We start from the raw sequence: 15,915 nt of genomic DNA on the forward strand, positions 1-15,915 counted from the left end.
GGAGGTGGTGCTACTATTACTCCCTCCCACTGACTCTGCAGTCAAACCAAGTGCTGCTCTGCTCCTGGGAAGCCGCAGCTCCTTGCCGCTCTTGCCATTTGGCTTTCAGGCAAAAAAAGAAAAAGAACATTTATGCAGTGAAGTTCCAATTTCTGTGAGAAAGCAGTCACTGAAGTCCCACTCAGCTGTGACTCATTGCTCAGTATATTAAATATTGTGTATTCAAGCTTAACTTAGAAAACACGCTGCTCGTTGCCCCCAGAGAGTTCAAAACCTGGGCGAGGGGGCACTGCAGCCCAGCTAGCAGGGGTTAAACCACAAGCACAGCTGGCAGGTCAAGATGCAGATGAGGCCTAGATCATAAATATACAGGTTGAATTTAGACACCATTATTAAAAAAAAAGGGTTCTGTTGGACTTGATTTTTTTGTCATGATTATTCTGTTTCTTACAGACTATTTAAACGGGGCAAAGGGTATTGAGTAGAGCAGGACTACGAGCAAATTCCAGTAGAAACATTCCTATTGGGTCACAGACAATTAGTTGCAATTGCACTTTCAGCCTTCTCAGCTAAGCAGGTTTCAATATATTTATTGAAGCCACCACTGATTTCTAGATAGAGACACGTTTAAATAAGAATATTGTATGCGACGATGAGAATTTTATGACAACAACTCAGTAACCTTTACCAGCTGAAGTTGTGATCCCACCAAGAAACAACATTTCCTTGTCAAGATGTATTTTTCATACTATGTCACTGCCTGACATTTATTACACATTATCCTTTAATGCTGACTACTTATGGTCTTCTCATGATTTTGTACAGGACAGTAACTGGGCCAACCAACCTAGATACGCGCACATTTGCAACACATGTGCTTTTTTCCAGTCCTTAAACATTTCTCCGGGGTTTTTAGATCTGCCACGAAATCGGTATGAATAGTTTAACAGCCTATGCTTTGAACAGACTGGGAAGGATGTGATGGGGTCCTGCAAATACCGGCCAGTTCAAAATGTAAAAATATGTTGCTATTAAACAATCCTTATGGGACCATATCTACATTAGTGAAATTGTATTGAGGCAGATACTAGAGTATTGTCATGGATCCTGATATGGACAAAGCATCCCCAGCATGGCCAAATTTGCACTGGAAAAGTTTGGCATTATACAAAGAGAATCATAGAATTGCTGAGGTTGGAAGGGACCTTTAAGATCATCAAGTCCAACCATCAAAACCAACCTGACAAAACCACTTCTAAACCATGTCCCCAAATACCACATCTACCCTTTTTTAAAAACACCTCCAGGGATGGTGAATCCACCACCATTCCAATGTCTAATAACCCTTTCAGTGAAAAAAAAAATTCTTAATATCTAATCTAAACCTCGTCTGACATAACTTGAATCCATTTCCTCTTGTCCTATCACTTGTCACTAGGGAGAAGAGGTCAGCCCCCACCCCTCTGCAACCTCCTTTCAGGTAGTTGTAGAGGGTGATAAGGTCTCCCCTCAACCTCCTTTTCTCCAGGCTAAACAACCCCAGTTCCCTCAGTCGTTACTCATAAGGCTTGTCCTCCAGACCCCTCACCAGCTTTGTAGCCCTTCTCTGGACACGCTCCAACACCTCAATGTCGTTCTTGTAGTGAGGGGCCCAAAACTGAACACAGTACTCGAGGTGGGGCCTCACCAGTGCCGAGTACAGGGGGATGATCACTGCCCTAGCCCTGCTCACTACACTATTCCTGATGCAGGCCAGGATGCTGTTGGCCTTCTTGGCCACCTGGGCACACTGCCGGCTCATATTCAGCTGGCTGTCCACCAACACCCCCAGGTCCTTTTAAGAATAATAACACATGGAGTCCCATAGCAAAACAACAAAAACATATTTATTTGCTCCTAAAGGATCCACTCATACCATTCTGTCAAGTGCTCACCTCTCAGTCACACAATCACAGGGCCTAAAAACCAGCCCTGCTGCACAAACGAATTATATACTCCCTAGTTTACCCAGGCATAACTCTCTGAGATGCAACGCTACATCAAAACGGTAGGTGTTTTGATAATGACTAGCACTTAACCTTAGTAATCTGAAACACACCACAACACTTTTTTGAAGCTTTTCCAATTTTTTTCCGGTCCAGGCAGCTGAGAAAGGGAGCACACGGCAGAAAGGCAAGAGGCGCTTATCTTTGTGCTGAGACCTGGGATGGACCATTGAAGACTTCACACAACCGAGCCTGACGCCTCCTGTATAGCTCTACCAGCCCAAACCTGTGCTCCTTGTCCTCCAGTAGTCTGGCTGCACTCGTCTGCCGCTCTCCCCACTTGTACACCAAACCTTCTCACCCATGATACAGGTCATCAGGCATGGCAGGGCATCTGCCAGAGAAAGCTCAAGCAGGTAGAAGAACTCTCTCAATGAAAGGAGCAGTTATACATGGACATACCCAAAAAAGGATATTAGGAAGGTTGGGAAAGAGATTTTACTTTAATATTGGCATTTCGAGGAGTCAAAAGGAACAGTGTTAGAGAAAGGGAAGCTGCACCAGAAGCACAACGTGATTTAGCTCGCTGTGCCGAGCAAGGGGAGTACACAAGGCTTCCCTGCTCAGCACCTTGACCAATCAAGGTCATTGCATTTGGCCCACTGTCCACCTGAAGGGAAGTTTTTTGGGACCAAACCAAACACCACAGGGACTTAAAAACAATTAAGGCTGATTTTCTGAAAAGAAAAAAAAGCCATTTGCTGCAGTTTGGATTCACCATTTTCTAATGCAATACCAGACTGTCCCCAGTAGTGAGGACAAGGCTAAGAGCACTTGGTGCAGGGCCGGGCAAAGGAGGGCGTGTGGTCACCAATTCTCACCAGCCACTGCGACAACCCAAGTTCGTAGCGTCTTGAGGCCTGGGATGGGGAAGTGCCCAGGTCATACTCTTCCTGCTCGCCATTAATCATTAAATAAATCAAGACCAATTTTAATGTCTACAATATAATTATGTTGGGAGTTTTGTCACTGTTAAGTAAACCTTAAATTTAGTTATCAGGAGGCAAAAAACCCGTTATCTTCTTAACTGCCACTTAAAACATAGTTAGCTGACAAAACTACAACATTCATCTCATCACTTGACATCCTATGTTCTTGAAGTCCTTGGTATGAAAAGGAACAAATTCGATATTCCCTCAATAACTTTGGTGCTCTTTTATGCCCTTGAAGTGAGAGCTCAGTCTGAATTAGTTTACTATTTTTAGTTTATAATGTCATGTTTGCACATTGTGCAGTCCACCCTAATTACTTTACAAGTCTTGCTGATATGAAACAGGATGAATATGCTTTTATTACATGCTTCAGTCATATCTAGATATGAAGAGATGGGACATGAGCTGCAACTTCAAGCATGGCTGAATCTCTCAGAAAACCCAAGGCTTCCAGAACCAGATTCAAACCTCCTTTCAGTTTCCTTGTTTGTAATCGGGGCTGGTGCCGGTGCCACTGCCACTGATGGGAGTGCATGCACTCAAGCCGTTAGAGAAGTATTGGTACTTCCTTTAAAATATCCTCCAGTAAACACACACTGTAAAATCTTCTGGTCTGCTACAGAGTTTCCCAACGCCTGAAGCATGGCAAAAGACAACCTCCAGAGCCTGTGAGTGCTGCTTGAAAAAAAAATAGAGGGAGGTACTTGGGCCAGATCCAAGCCTCTCAGTACTTGCTGAGCTCAGGAAAAGGTCCACAGTTGGTAGCGCTTTTCATTTTTTCAGTAGAGAGATAAAAAGAAGACAGAAGGACATGACTGAAAGCTAAAAATAATAGAGTCATGTTCTAACATCACTTTTCCTTCTGAGTAGTTCCTGCAAATGCTGGAGGGAAGTTACACGACCCTGAATGAGAAAGGAGGCAGGCTTCACACCAGCAAACAGAGCCCTTGAGACTCCCTCCCTCCCTCCTTAGCCATAGTATGTGTTATCAAAAAAAAAAAAAAAAAAAAAAAATCTTGAGAAATCCCAGAGTACTACAGTCCATTAGCTCTTGCTGAGGCAAAAATCCAAGTGCATCACTAAGACTTTGTCTAAGCAGAAGATAAGAAACAGAGAATCTCACAGCTAATTAAAAATATCTCTTAAAATATCACCCTTCACCAGTCTACCTGGATACATGAAAGAGTAACAAGGACAACACTCTTGCTCCTGAAAGTAAAGTTGCTTACAGGGCACACCTTGAGTGCTTCTATTCAGCCTCCCTGTACCTCTAGGTTATGATGAGGCAAATACTTTTGCACACACATACAGTATGAACACAGGTCCGGAAGAAGCTGTAACTGTGTTTGCCTGGTACTGTACTAGAAAATCTGCTTTTGGGCACCACAATCATCAGTAATAGTGCAGCGTGCTCGTAAAGCGTGCTTTGCACCATAAAGTCACTTTTAGCATATTTGTGTATTGTGCAGCCCAACTTAATTATTTTAAAAGTCCTGCTGATATGAAACAAGATTAATATGATTTTATCACATACTTCTACCACATCTAGACATGCACAGCTGACAAATACAAGTGCTTACTCCTTTTCACTACACACAGCACAGACAAACACTGTTATGCCTTAGTCTTAGTGTTCTGTAGCACACTTTCCTCTCCAGAAGGGCATTTTTGGCCCCTGCAACCATATGAAGAGATTCAATAAAAGTAAGCAAATTTTCTTTTCCAATAAGTAGAAGAAACATCTGGTTTAAGAAATCTTACTCTTCACTGACAGCCAAAGCACTTCTGTATCAGCAGTTTCTGCTGAAAAAGGACAACATTTAATAATGATAACTGATATAAATTATTTCACATAGGCCAGTATTTCTTATATTTAAAGCAGAGGAAACTGCAGCAATATTAAAAACAGTGCTGCACTAAGTCTTTTGTATTTGTTGACTTTATATGGTGAACATCGTGGACGTGAACTAATGCTCATTCCAATCAAGTTCCAATTTTAAAGGGTGCTAATTAAAACCCAGAATATTTTACACTGCCAGGATGGATTGTAACTACAGTAGTATTTAATGCAGATTAAATAGTCAGTACTGTAAACTGGCAAAGATCTAGCCTAGACCATACTATCTATTCACAAGAGCTTTTCTTTAAAAATACAGATCTAAGAACATATCAAAGTATTCGGAGGGGCTCATGCTTTCAAGCAGTACTATCCAAACCTGTATGGAAGATTGAAGCCTACAGTGAAAGAAAACTAGAGACTACAAAAGTAAAGCAGCAAAGTATTTTCTGTTTGTAAATGCTGGCTCCGAGGATGAAAAGAAGTAGATGACAGCATTGCAAGAAGGGAAGGCTGTGACCCATGCTTGATTCAAATCACAAGTGAAAAATAGCCTCAACTCAGTCCCAAATTGTGCATCAGCTAACAGAAAAAATATTGCTAGATGTGTCAGAGCTAAAGACATGGTGTTGCAGAGCTGGGGGAAAAGACAGGCTGTCCAGTAACTGCCTGTACTACACTTGCTAAAAGGTCCAGTTCTCTGTTCTCTGTTTTTCAAGAGCACTAAACTTTCCCGCAGATTTAAAGCAAAATAAATAAGGTTAATAGCCTGAATTCAACAGTCGGGAGCAAAAGAAGCTGCTGAGCTTTGTCCTCTGTCTCCTTTCATCTGTTTGCATCCTTCAGTTCATCTGAGATGTAAGATGGGTCCAAAACCCCCCAGCCTGACGCGAGGGCAGAGTACCAGTTTCCATTCTACACAGTTTTGCTGATGTCAGTTTAATCAGCTTTGAGCTATTGCTTTGGCAGACCTGCGTGTACACAACACAGGTGTTAAGAAGAGTTCCTCAAAAAATTATTCTCCATTAATGTAGTTCATAGAATCATAGAATGTTTTAGGTTGCAAAGGACCTTGAAGATCATCGAGTTCTACCCCCTCTGCCATGGGTAGGGACACCTCCCACTAGACCAGGTTGCCCAAGGCCACGTCCAGCCTGGCCTTGAACACCTCCAGGGATGGGGCCTCAACAACCTCTCTGGGAAACCTGTTCCAGTGCCTCACCACCCTTGAAGTGAAAAACTTCTTCCTAATGTTTCATCTAAACCTGCCCTCTTCCAGTTTAAAGCCATTCCCCCTTGTCCTGTCACTACATGCCCTAGCAAAAAGTCCTCCCCCAGCTCTCTTGTAGGCCCCCTTTAGGTACTGGAAGGCCGCAATAAGATCTCCCCGGAGCCTTCTCTTCTCCAGGCTGAACTCCCCCAACTCTCTCAGCCTCTCCTCATAGGAGAGGTGCTCCAGCCCTTGGATCATCCTCGTGGCTCTCCTCTGGACACGCTCCAGCAGGTCCATGTCCTTCTTATGTTGGGGACTCCAGAGCTGGATGCAGTACTCCAGGTGGGTAGTGCAGTACTCACGAGAGTGGAGTAGAGGGGCAGAATCACCTCCCTTGACCTGCTGGCCACACTCCTTTTGATGCAGCCCAGGATACGGTTGGCCTTCTGGGATGCGATTGCACATTGCTGGCTCATGCTGAGCTTCTGGTCAATCAGCACACCCAGGTCCTTCTCCTCAGGGCTGCTCTCCAGCCATTCCCTGCCCAGCCTGTATTTGTGCTTGGCATTGCCCCGACCCAGATGTAGGACCTTGCACTTGGTCTTGTTGAACTGCATGAGGTTGGCTTGGGCCCACCTCTCCAGCCTGCCAAGGTCCCTCTGGATGGCATCCCTCCCCTCCAGCGTGTCTACCTTGCCAAACAGCTTGGTATCATCGGCAAACTTGCTGAGGGTGCACTCGACCCCACTGACCATGACCGCGACAAAGGTGTTGAATAGTACAAGTCCCAGTGCCAACCCCTGAGGAGCACCACTCGTCATTGCTCTCCACTTGGACATCGAGCCACTGACTACAACTCTTTGAGTGTGACCGTCCAGCCAGTTCTTTATCCACCGAGTGGTCTGTTTGTCAAATCCATGTCTCTCCAATTTAGAGACCAGGATATTGTGTGGGACAGTGTCAAATGCTTTGCACAAGTCCAGGTAGATGACATCAGTTGATCTTCCCTTGTCCACTGCTGCTGCTCTGTTGGCTTTTACTGTTGTCCTCTTGACTTCACTGAAGTCTTAACATTAGGACAACTCTCTAAGCAAGCAGCAAATGGCTTACATTTTCCCCAGCTCAGCAGTGAAGGACTTTTTCACAGTAAAAGAACGTAAGACAACATGCCAAGTTCATGCTTCATATTGTGCCATCCCTCTTCAGAAGGGGAACAGTCCTCAATAGATCTGCAAATTAGTGAATACTCCTATTTCCACCTAGTGCTAAATTTAAAAGTTAGTAGTTTTGGGAAACAAAAAAAAAAAAAAAAAAAGAAATTACTACATAAACACAAACTAAGTGCTTCCTTTCTCCCCATCATTTGACTTCTTCCACATCTTGGGAACACAGGGCGCACTGGGACACACAATGGGCAAATTGTGAAAGGAGTAAAAAGAGACCTGAGTTCCATGACTGTCACTGATGGAATCATGGCTATAATCCCAGGCACTACTTTGAAAATTTAGCCCTAATTAGTGGCAGTGCTTCAGCTACAACCCTCACACTGTTAACAGAATTATCCAGCTCTTCAATGCAACATATTCCACTTATCCTGTTAGCTAGTTAAGCCACTGGACTGGCACCATAGTATTCTTTTATCAGGTGCTTCCAAACAGCCACCAGTTTCTCTAGCAGCAGAGCTTAAACTCCCTTCTGGGCTCTCCGCAGCTGGCTCATATCCCTGAAGGACTGTGACCACACACACACAGAGTCTTCCCCATGTGTCACAGTCAGTGCTGTTCTAGCCCTGTAATACACCACCTTCTCAATGCCATTCTCTAACTAGTGGGAGAATTTGCCTTTTTCAGGCATAAGGCAATTGCCCTCTGCCTGCAGAAAGCTCCTTTTGCCTCATCTTGCAGCAGCGTTTATTGATTACTTCATTTATTCTCAGGAGACAGGAGTTTTTCATTCTAAAAACTTCTCTCCTAAAAACCCTTAAAAAAGGGAGCAAGGAAGCAAGTAAACAGATTTTTTTCCCATTGAAAATGTTACAAATTCTTTCAGTAGAGTCTAGATAACTAACCCTGGAAGCAAAACTGAATTTGGATAAAAAAAATGCTGTTTAGTATAATCAGTAAGTACTCTAGAGGGCAAATATCAACAGGCTTATGACAAGAGGATATTCAATGAAAGCACGTACCAAGTGTATGAGAACATCATGTTGGCATGAAGACATTTCATATTCCCCAATCTACCCTATGTCGGTAGAATGCTGTTTAAGCATAACCAGAAGCTAGAATAGGAATGTTAAGAGCAACCATTTTCAATTAAAGCAAAAATGAGGAATGACGCAACAAATCAGTATCTCCCACAGAGTCCAGTACCTTTTTCTTCCAAAATTTTCGTAGATTCCAGCTTTTTCATTGTTTCAACAGTTCTGCGTAATAAACTTCGGCTATCCTTTGGCAGCAGAGGAAAAGCTTTGATTAGACATTCTGATCTTCCCTTACTCTTTGAAACGTCATTTAAATAAACTCTTAGATTTTCAGATACTTAAACACAATCATACATGAAGGTGGATAGGCTTGTGCTTTCTGGGTTGATGGCTGGACTATGTCTAAGCAGCAGTCATTTTTTACGTAGCAAACTTCTGGGAGGACTGCTTTCTGTAGCGTCTCTCACCAAGTGCTCACACGTTGGTTCTGACACTGCCTGCTATTTGATGCCAGCGAGCCTTTGACTGCTAACAAGTCTCTCGGCAAGTTTAAAGTGGTCCAAAGGATGGCAGCAGTTTACATCCCCAATATGCAAAACAAACTCTGGTCGAGTTAGCAGGGAAGAAGGCTCCTTGCAGCTGCTAAACAGCTTTGTGCTTCCCAGAGCTACCATCATCAAGAAAAAAGCCTCTAAAGAAATCTGGGTTTATGATCAGATTTACAATCAGGCAGCTGCCTAATGCAGGACGGGATCAACCCTGTAAACCCGACAGGTCCGTACACAAAGTATTAATGTGCTTAAGCACCCTGATGGCAAGACGTACTTATAAATATTACCCTCTCAGGAACAGCTAAGAAAGACCCTACAACTCACTGGGAGGGTATGTATAATATACTATTTGTATATTTGTATAATAATATATATACAATATATTTGTATAATAATATAGTATTTGTACAATAACCTCCCAAAATAACTGGGAGGTTTGCCGTTGACAGGTGACACAAGCCTGCTGGGCACTGTTTGGATCCTGCGATTCTGCATAAAATTTGCCCCTGTAGACACCATATTCAAACTTTTCAAGAAAATGTGTTGTTTGTATGGAGAACTAAAAAATTGCTGCTAACACCTTTTCTCTTTGCACTACAAAATGACGAGAGTGATCAAAACATAGGGCATATATAGTGGAAATACTCTAAACTCTGACATATCCATGATGTCTTCGGAACGCAGGAAACTGCATTAGGCAGCAGTTTGTGCTTCCAGGCAGCCTTCATTAGAGTTTCAGAAACTCTCCACTCTTCTAATGTAGTTTGGTTGGGACAAATACATAGATGAGTAATGTTCACACACGTGAAAGACAACCACATCCTAAGCTGTATTTGAAAAACGGCTCAATGCATTAGTCTTGCTGTCAAAGAGTCTGGACAAGGGAACCGAGTCAATGACCCTTTACGCCATAAAAGCAGCAGCAAGGCAGTGAACAATGCCTGTTCTTCTACATGAATGCCCCAAATATCAATTCACTATGAATACCATTATTTCCAGAAGTGAGTTACAGACCCGTTATTTTCAACCTTGGATCCTACTGGCAGAAATGAGGCGACTACAGAGATTTACAGTTTGATTTCAAAAACTGAGAAATATCTCTGCCACTTCAAATGTCTCTAAATCTTACTGAATTACTAATAAAACATTTGCACTCCACAGCGTATTTTTCTAGTTACGATGGCACAAAAAGAAACAAGCTAAGAAAGAAAAACACAACACAAAACCAACCAAAATCTTCTCTTTTTACAGTATCTACAGTCACTTAATTAATGCAGCCTCATCATACTCAGTGTTTTTCCCACGTATCTTTTGGGAGATCTATCAGACCCACCAGAAACTGCTTCTCCTATCACAGTAAACCCAGGGGTCATTTTTTGTTTGCTTGTGTGGTTGGGTTTTTTTGATTTTTCTTTTTTAGAATTGCCTTCGTCTTCATATTTGGCTACTACTGGCTACAGCATTCACAGTTTTCTTTTTCTTAGTTTACTGCTTTCTAGAGCAGTGGGCTTTAAAAAGTCAGCAGCCTTCTCCAGTGAAGTGGGCTTGTGGGAATGCTGATTGTAATCAAACTGCCATAGAATAACCAATGTTGGAAGAGATGTCCTGAAGTCTGACCCTTCAGTTAAAGCACGACAAACATAAAGCAGGCCACTCAGGACCCTGTCCTGTTGAGCTTTGAGTATATCCAGGGATGGAGATCCCACAAGCTCTCTGGGGAACCTATTCTAATGTTTGACTCCTGTCTTGAGAAAAAAAAATAAACCTCAGGTCTAATCAGAATGTCCTTTGTTGCAACTTGTGTCTATGGCCTGCTGTCATTTCACCATGCACTGTCAGAAGAGTCTGCCTCCTTCTTCCCTACAACCTCCCATTAGGTAAATGCATCAGTAACATCCCACCTAAGACTTCTCTTAAGACTGAACAAATCCAGCTGTACCTCTGCTACTCCTCATATGCAATGTCAATGACCAATCTGAAGGATGAAGAAAACAGGTGCCAGATTCACCCTGAAAATTACTGTGGTGGAGTGTTACAGCAAACTTGAGGTATGGCAAAGACTTCTGGGGGAAGGCACCATTTACGAAATCCAACTTCCAGTAACAGCTGAATTCACTATGGCAATCTGGTCATCACAGAAAGCCTCCTGAAGGATTTGGCCTGCTGCATATTGGATGCAAAAGACTTCTGAACATGAAGTCATTAAATATGACAGGAGGGGAAAGGGATGTCAACTAAATGCAGAAGTGCTGTCACTGCAAAGAAATCATTAACTAGAGTGTGTATAATGATATAATTCTTGTAGATCTTGATAAATAAATCACATCTTATCAGCAACAGAAGTGTTTTGTGTTGTGTCTGTCAGTTTTGATGGAAATCAGTGCAGAATTCATCTTAAACACTTCAGTCAACCCTGGGAAACCATTCTGTGGCAGAGCAAGGCAATGCAGAGGTTCACACCCCATGCTACACACACCACCCACATCCTCCTCCTCCAGTACTCACATGGAAGAGAAGTGGCCCCACACAAACTCCATGTCCCCTGCTCCTCAGACCCCTCCCCTTGACAAACATGCTCATGTGAAAGTAGGTATCTTCTGCACAAAACATCTCCCCCTCATCTCCACCAGGAACATTTCTGCCTGTTGCCAGGCAAACAGCACATCCCTTCCTTCCCTGCGCAGGCAGCGCCCACGTTCACTTGTCTGCAGCTGTACAAGTGGTGATGAGCAAGGACAGGAGAGCAGAGCTGGGCTGTTATTGCTGCCATTGCTGGAGCAAGTCATGGTGAGCAGAGGCTGGGGCTTTGCCACGAGCAAGGTCTTCTAGGCGTCACTTTCGGGAGCAGAGGCTGGTGCTTTGCCACGAGCACGCTCTCCCAGCAGCAACTCTCAGTCTGCTCTTCTCTTTCCTGCAGTAGCAGGAACAAAACTTTCTTGGTCAGCATCCAAAACTTTGGGCTACATGGAAGCAGGTCTGATCCAAGCCACCTCCATGGGCCATGCCCCCTTAACTAGCTGGAAAGAGAAGATCAAGAAACACAGCTTTTCCGCTCCCGTCCTGGGGCAGGCTGTGGTGCCTGCCAGTCTACTGTGAGACACAAAAGATGACTGCTGAATCTGGAAGTCAATTTTGACGCCTCTGAAAGTGGTAAGAGTTTGGCCACTGACTTAATGACATTAATATTTTATCCTTTTCTGCTGCAGCAGCATTATGTATCTCCCAGCTGCAGGACACTGAAGCAGCCTGTGCTGACCCTCTCGTCAATGATGCATTTCTCACAGTAGAAAATGAGGACATCATGAGACAAACTTGGCAGTTTCCCTCTCCATTCCTCACCCTCAAATGCACAATTGAAAAATAAACACGTAAACCCTGAGCATCCTCGCGGTGGTAGCAGCTTCAAAAAGCACGAAGACTCACAGGGTGCTGCTGCACAGTGTAGGGAGGCAGCTGCAAAACCAGTGGACCTGCAAGCTGAGCCTCAGATGTAGCCATAGCTCACCCTTCACAGCAAAGTGGGAGCTGGAACACCTCTCCTATGAGGACAGACTGAGAGAGTTGGGGCTGTTCAGCCTGGAGGTGAGAAGGCTCCAGGGAAACCCTATTGCAACCTTCCAGTACCTAAAGAGGACCTACAGGAGAGCTGGGGAGGGACTTTTTACTAGGGCATGTAGCGATAGGATGAGGGGGAAGGGCTTCAAACTGGAAGAGGGGAGATGTAGGTTAGATAATAGGAAGAAATTTTTCAGTCTGATGGTGGTAAGGCATAGGAACAGGTTGCCCAGAGAAGCTGTAGAAGCTCCATCCCTGGAGGTGTTCAAGGCCAGGCTGGATGGGGCTTTGAGCTACCTGGTCTAGCGGGAGGTGTCCCTGCCTACGACAGAGGGGTTGGAACACGATGATCTTCAGGGTCCCTTTCAACCTAAACCATCCTCTGATCTCGCATGCCTGGATGCACCTGGCAGCTTTGACCACCCCACTTTGAGGCTCACACTGTCTAAGAGGTAGCCAAGTGGTCCTAAAGGCTGGGTGGGGCCAGAGCCCAGCATGCTTTTCAGGCAGCCTGGACCTCCTCTTCAAAACTGTGAAAGAAAGCAGCCAATAAAAACATGAAAGAAATGCACTAGAAAAGGAAAGAAAAAGTGGAAGAAGAAAAGGGGAAGAGAGAAAAGGCAAGGCCCTATAGAAGAAGAGTGGAAAACAAACAAGCAAACAAAAGAGAGTAATGGAGGATGCTATAAGGAAAGCAAGCAATTAATTTCTAAAATTTCCAGATCTTCACATCCTAAAAAATTCCCTTTCTCCCTTTCAGACACATCTCAAAAAACCCAAACGAACCAAACCAAACATCAGCACCCCCCCCCAAAATGATCAGTACAGCTCTGTTAGAACTCAAACCTGATGGCAGCAGCTTTCCAATGTGCTTGCTGGCAAAGGTAAGTCAGATCTTTTTCAGAAAACCAAGAGAAATAAATAGGCTGCTACTAAAACCAGGGTTTCCTGACAACTAGTGGCACCTCCAGACTTTTCCAGCATTGGGTTTAACTACTCCCATATAGCTGAATCAGCTCAATGGTTGCCCTCAAATACTTAACCTCTGGAATCACAGACCTAGCACAGTCACAGTCTGCTAGGCAAAAGGTCATAACTGTGTTGGTACCTGAAATATAGTCCATGATACAATTTTGTGAGCTAAACTTTAACAATTGCCCAGGGTTAGGTAGCATGAGCGATGCTGGTGGTCCTTTGCTAAGAATATCAACATATGGTCTAATTCATGTGGTTTGTACTTATGTTCACCATAAAGTCTTACTGCGTTGCCATAAGGGCAAAAAGGGCCTCAGTGTAAATAAAAATCAGACCCGTTGAGCTAAAAAGGGAACTGTGTAAGAACAATTTAGTTGCTTTCCATCAGACTTTACAGACGTAAGAATTTAAGCCTGCTTTTAAACTGGAGATATTAAGTGAGGAGGGGCTGCATGCTCTCAGTACTGATGGAAACGTGCTTGTCTGAGAACTCAGCTAGCTAGCTGGGAAAAAAAACCCAGATATTTAATGGAAGTGGAAAATGTTTCTCAAGAGATTCAAGGATTAAAAGCGAACAGAGAGTTCAAAATTCTATTTTAAAAATATTCTTACGCACATCTGCTGATACATAATATACTGACCTACATCAATTTCCCCACTTGAACGTCTTTCGTTCTTAATCTTTCATAGAAGTAATAATTATAGCAAAGGTGATTTAGAAAAGCATGCAATATTATATAACTGTATTCCATCAGCAAAACTATGTTAAGGGACATGATTATCCTGTCAAACTCCTAGAAACCAGGAAATGTAAACCTAAAAGATAACTGTGAAGCACTAAGCCTGCCTCTTGATGAATATAAATTGTAATACTACTTTCTTTTTTTAGCTGTCTCTGATAATAACCTTTTCCCAATATAACATTATAGATATATTTTTGTATCACCAGGGTTTTGTGAGAAGTACAGGCAATCCAAGATATACTTGAGATCCAGATAAAACACAAACGTAAAAGCTGAATCCTCAGCAGAAAAAAATGGGAATTAAACAACTGAAAAGTAAGAGTAGAAAACATAAGAAACAAAACAAACAAAAAAAGCAGCCAGGTGGAAAGGATGACATGATCATGATGGGGGTCGCATGCATGTGCAAACGCAGAAGAGACAACATTCGTGCACAGTACACTCAAAGGGCAGACGTCCGCTGGCACTGATGCATACTGGGTCATTGAAAAACATTTTAGCTTTTAGTCACCGCCTGCTCTTCTCTTTCACCTAGTTAGGGTATTTCCACTGAAATAACCTGAGTTATGCCACAAACATTCACAACATCCTACAAATCCGCAAGTTATGAATGTGTGCAAGTTCACCTCAGAGTCATCTCTGCAGTCATGTCTGCTGATTTTATATAGGTTATCTGAGGGTATGGGTGATTTCAGGACAGATTTTAAGTATTAGTTACTTTTATAAAGGATCACGCATTGTGAAATTACAATAATGTTCTCTCCCCAGATCTTCCTCCCATCCCCCTTTCTTCCCAGTACTAAGGAAAGCAGACAAAGAAACAAAAGGAAGATATTTCAAGAAAAGTAAGTTATTTTTTCTCCTTTACACTGGCTGCTGGCAAATGCGTGGTTACTGAAAATCTAATCAGGACTAAAGCCAATGGCATCTCTCAGCTCCGGCAGAGATGAAACTTCATTGCAGGATTGAGCAGAGAGGTTCAGTGCAGACTTCAGATCTCTTTGGTAAGTTCTACAACCTCCTCCTTTCCCTCTGCCTGTCTGGCTGTTTGTCTGGCTGCTGATTTGAGGTGAAGAAATCCTCCCGGTGCTTGAAAACAGCCACGTTAGGGAACGCTGGCTGCTGAAAGTTGCTGAGAGAGACACTGGGCATGCAGTTACTCAGTGGCAACTGGTGGGCAGTTGTCCACCTCAACTTAAGTTCATACCATGCGTTGTATTCAGATACAAGCAAGAAGAATATGGGGACACGAGAAGAGGACTTGTACCTACTTCCCTGCTTTCCTCCCACTGTGTCAGCTTTCCAGCTGGCTGCAGGGAACAAAGCACCCTTTAGTTTAGGAAGATGTGGTTCCAATAAAACTTCTGTTTAATTAGTGTGTGTTCAGAGATTTTGTAATCTGTGTATCTATCCAAGTATTTCTCAGTGTTCTCAACTATGCATCAAAGCTTCGTAAAATTATACTTTGCTTTTTGCATGGCTTTTGCACTGATATATTTAGTTCATTTCTCATCTGCGTGCCCTAAAAATTTCCTTCATATCTGTAAACCTGCAGGCTACAGCTCTGGTTGCAACACAGAGTACAGGGCAGGTTGGACGGTGCATCAAGAGTCCCCACACAGAGACCCCAAATAAGTCTCCATGCTCTTTTCTGCAGAAAAAAACCCAAATTTTACTCAACTTTTGTAAGTTATTTGCATTATACTCCAAAGCAGCTATCCAAAGCATCATGCCTTATAGCAAAATAAGTAATTTAAAATGGCCAGGCAGAGAAACATAACATAAATGACAAGCAAATTTTACCAAGCCTGTATTTGTGCAATAGATCACCTTGGCTTTGAAAGAAAGACCCACTAAGTCAGCA

At 43.2% G+C, this 15,915-nt stretch overlaps 1 protein-coding gene across 1 annotated transcript in view; it reads right to left on the bottom strand.

Annotated features, from left to right (window-relative positions):
* Positions 1–15,915, bottom strand: part of HECW1 (HECT, C2 and WW domain containing E3 ubiquitin protein ligase 1) — a 185,124-nt gene that overhangs the window by 105,559 nt on the left and 63,650 nt on the right. The window lies entirely within an intron of this gene.

This window comes from Charadrius vociferus, unplaced genomic scaffold (assembly GCF_000708025.1).
Source record: "Charadrius vociferus isolate BGI_N301 unplaced genomic scaffold, ASM70802v2 scaffold97, whole genome shotgun sequence".
NCBI classification, from domain to species: Eukaryota; Metazoa; Chordata; class Aves; order Charadriiformes; family Charadriidae; genus Charadrius; species Charadrius vociferus.